Source organism: Oryzias latipes, chromosome 17 (genome assembly GCF_002234675.1).
Source record: "Oryzias latipes chromosome 17, ASM223467v1".
Taxonomy (NCBI): domain Eukaryota; kingdom Metazoa; phylum Chordata; class Actinopteri; order Beloniformes; family Adrianichthyidae; genus Oryzias; species Oryzias latipes.
In genome coordinates this window covers 15,589,969-15,594,674 of record NC_019875.2, presented here as the reverse complement: position 1 = coordinate 15,594,674, position 4,706 = coordinate 15,589,969, and positions in this window count along the sequence as shown.

Genomic DNA, 4,706 nt, shown 5'->3' with positions numbered 1-4,706 from the left:
CTCACGCTATTGTTTTTAATTCAACCTCTTGAAGGCGGTGTTGTCAGGTTTCTATCTACTTTGATTTGTTAAAAGAAAGAGCTGTTAAAAGCAGGTTTGGTTCTTCTTTGTGTACAGTTGGGAGTGTTAGACATGAGTCCTCGCTGCTCGGAAAGAAGAGGTGAAAATTCCAAGGAAATTATGAGGAAATTATGGAAAATTATGAGGATCCCCTCAGGGAAGTCAAAAAGGTGTATGATGCAACATTCGACTTGAGGCTCCTTGACTCTTAATGTAGAACCATTTCACATCTGCCCTAACCTCCACGTATGTGATTACGTAACTCATAGAAGTGACAGCCCCTCGTGCAGAAGCTGCATTCTGTTTTTAGGCTGATAGCATATCAATCAACTGCAGGCACACAAAAAAAAAGGTTTAAGCCACCCTTGTACCACCTTTAAGATACCCAGCACTAAGGATGAGGATTGCATCATCTTCCTTTATCAGTGCAGTCATACTTCCTCATTTTTCCAAACAAAGGAGCCCTCATGCTTTCAATCATCTTGTATGATTTATTTTTTGTTTCCTCATCACCAAGTCAAGTGATTACTGTAAGCCTGAGCAGAAAATACATTTGAGTAAAGCATCCGTGGTTATTTCCTGTTATGCTTCAACGTACTGTAGCCTCAAGCACATCCAGTATCGTCGTGTTGAAGAAAAAAAAAAAGAAAAGAATAAAAGACAGGTGTTGGACCAACTTTGTGCCTCGAGGCCCTACCCAGGCCCAGTGATCACTGCGGAAGTCTGATTGCATTGACCAAATATTGTAGATTGTGGGTTCAACTCCCTGCAGGGAGGGTGGGGCAGTGATAAGGTATCTTTTCCCGGAAAGTGATGCGTTTCTGTTGGGGCGGTTAAGATAATATTCAAGCTAAAAGGCGGGCTTTGGGAGAGCGCGGGTGTGTGAGCAAAGTGGATCTTTATTATTTTTATGACTTATCCACAGAATTCACTTCATGGTGGTCTTTCTTTGTTTTTTAAAGCAGTTTTCCTCTCAACTACAAGTTTTTTTTTTGCATTTGATTATTAAATGTGGTTACACAAAGAAGACTTTCCACTTACTTTCCGTAAGTGAAAGTAGTGGTTGGATGTGAGCCGTTTAGAAAAATAGTTTTCCAGCTCAAGGCCAGACCTGTTCAGTCCGAAAGAACACACCAGATGTTTAACTTTTACTTAAAAACATGCCATTCATTGACCGCCATCCACCTGCACTAACACTTACAATAAAGTTTTTCTTTAACCAATTTCAATTCCTAGTTTAACCCTGTTAAGCACACAACATCAAAGACAGAAAAATCTATTTTTATTATCCTCATAAAGTTCTGTAAAATACATTTTTTAATGGGATATACAGCACGTTCCAAATTATTGTGCAAAGTATATGTTTCAAGGATTTTTCTAAATACTCATTGCAAATGACAGTCAGCATAATTTTTAAGTCACTAACCATTAGAGCATATATAAAAACCTTCCAAGTCACTGTTCCACATACCATGCAAAACAGAAAGCAGTTGAATTTGCTACATTAGGAAGTCATATTTACTAAACTAAAAACGCTGTTCCAATCAAAAATATCCTAATAGGTCAAGTCACATTTTAACAACAGACTCTTTATTTTGTAGCAGCTTCACAATTCTTGCATCCATTGAACTTGTGAGTTTTTGGAGAGTGTCTGTTTCAAATTCTTTGCAGTCTCTACATAGTCTCTCAGAACTGCTGTTTGGATGGGAACTGCGTCCCGCCATCATAGAGAATTTGTTTAAGGATGCTCCAAAGGGTTGCGTTCAGGGCATGATGGGGACCACATCATCAGTTTATGTCCTTTTACACCCATAGCAGCCAATGATGCAGAGGTATTCCTTGAAGCATTACATAGTGCATTGTCATGCATGAAAATGATTTTGTTACAGAAAGGAAAGTTCTTCTTTTTGTACCTCAGAAGAAAGTGGTCAGTCAGAAACTCCACATACAAAGGTCATTTTCACACCTTCAGGGAACCTAAAGGGGGTCGACTAGCTTGCTCCTCATGTCTCCCCAAATCATGACTCCTTGCTGACATCTCAACCATGTTGGGACATGTTGGCCATGCACCAACCACCAACTACTCCATCCATCTGAACCATCCAGGTTTTCACTGCACTCATCGGTGAACAACACTGTTTGAAAACGAGTCTTCATGTATGTCTCAGCCCACTGCAGCAGTTTACATTTAAATGCAAGCCTCTGGAGGATCCCACACCTTGACGCTTGTGGGCCTCCAGAGACACCAGGAGCTGGAAATATATGCTTGCTGCTTTGTAATGGTATTTCAGCAGCTGCTCTCTTAATCCAATGTATTTGCACCTTCTTCATTCTACCATCATCTGCACCAACCTGTGTGTGCTCTGAATGAGACACAAATCTCTTAATGGTACAAGGATCATGCTGAGGTTTTCATGAAATATCCAAGGTTTTCATACCTTGTCCAAGGCATTTAACTATTTCACGCTTTTCAGTAGCAGAGAGATCTTTTTTCTTTCCCACTGTACTTGAAAATGTTGGTGTGCTTAATAATGTGGAACGTCCTTCTTGTTTCTGCCCCTAGTGGAATGATAATGAACTACAGGACAGAAAACATGGTCCAAGTTGTATACAATGGGTTTTTAAGTAAAGTTTGGATCATGTTATTGAGATAAGGGTCTCAGAAATGTCTACTAATTATGAGAGGTCTACTAATGGTTTTTTAGGTTTAAATATATTACATTACATTACGTACACTCATAGCGCAATGGTATTCTAAATGAAACAAAATATAAACGAACTGCTGCATGAACTTCCTCCTATATAATTTACAAAACAAAGACCGATGTTGAAACAGCGGTTAAAAAAGAAATACATTTTCACTTCCTTAATCATTATTCTAAAGTCACATCTTAAAATTGACCTTCAGCCTGACACCACATCACAAGGATGGAGTTAAAAAATAAAGACCCGTCACTCATGTGGCCCAAACGTATAATTAGCAGGTTTTAGTTGACATTTCCAGCAACACAATTCTTCATGAATTGATGACCACTAGTGCAGCTGTGTTCGCTTAGAGACCACACTTGTTAGCTTTTCACAAAGATGTGATAACACCCCCTGAGTTCAGTTCCTGCAAAGCCTGAGCTTGTGGCTTTAGTTTAGAGACAGCCAGATTTGTGTGTTTACAAAATATTTTCTAGAAGGATTTTAGAATTTTGTGGGAAATTCAGGACAACATTTTCTCATAACAGCACTGAACTGCTTGGTTAAAAAAAAAAGTTTCTGAAAAGACTTATCAAAAAAATTTAGAAGAAGCTTTGGTTTTTCTACCTGATCTAAGTAGCATCATCTAAGTGTGGGAAGCAGAAAGGCTCTCTTTAGACAACAGAAGCTCACAGACAGGGAGAATTGACTTATCTAACAATCACAACAAGCCCGTATTCAGTAGGCTACTTATGGCAAAGAGTGTTTACCCCAAACATGATCTATGCGTGTAGTTTTCTTTAGCCCCCCAATTGTCTGCTACTCAAACCCAGACACTTACGTTGCAGCCTACACTTTGTTTTGCAGGTTGAACCAAAACATCACAACTTTTGCTTAAACTTTTAGCAAAGAAAGTTTTGCCAATATGACCACTCTTTGTGTTTTTTGGCTTAATATGGTGAATGATATATACAGTACTTGTATAGCACTTTTTTCTTCCTTCCTTGAAGGCCCAAGCTGCTTTACAGTCACAGTCCCATAAACACAGTGACGGCGGTTTAGCTGCCAAACACTGGCACCAACATGTAACCCCCAGAGGCAAGGTGGGGTTCAGTGTCTTGCCCAATGGCATATCGACACATGGGTGTGCAAGGCGGGAACTGAACCTGCAATCTTCCGATCAGAGGTCAACCGCCCTACCTCTGCACCATGGCTGCCTCTTAATAGTCACACAATGGATCCCAACTGAACCTCCACATGTTTAATTTGGGGTCTGTAACCTGAAGCTCTGATGCCGCATCTTTTGTCCTTCTATTTGAAGAAAAATGCTAACGACTTGAATGAATATTAGGCTTTGAGTTTTAGTTGAAGTATTTTAGTCAATTAAGTTTTGTCGTTCATGCTTGTTTATGTTTTTATCATGTCAGATAAATTGATGGTAAAAGGTTTAATCTACTCTCAGTACACGGTTTCTGACTATATGTTGCCCTCACAATTTCAATCCCAATGAGTCCATAAACGTTATGGCAACAGACCTAATTGTGCAACTGGTGTATCTTGAGCAATCTGGTGTGACTAGTTTTATTTTAAGGGAGTCATCTGGATATGACATTAGTGGTGTTTTATCAGAGCAAAGAAGATGTAGAAATTCCAAGCTGGGACATTTGTGAGTGATCTGTCCCTGTAGGTGTGCAACAGTCCTATTTAGAAAATGTATGTCAGTGTCACAAGAACAGGCTAATGGCTGGATCCAAATGCAGCAGGTTTATTAGCTCAGCTAAAAGTCCACAAAGCTAAATCAGGGTCAGGCAGACAGGGGTCAATAACAGGCAGAAGTTAATCAGAGGAGAGACAGGGGTAGTCGGGATCCGGGTGAGAATTGGGGCAGGCAAACGGGGTCAGAAACAGGGTCAGGAGACAGAAGATCAGGTGCAAACACTTGGTAAGGAAGGCAGAGTGGC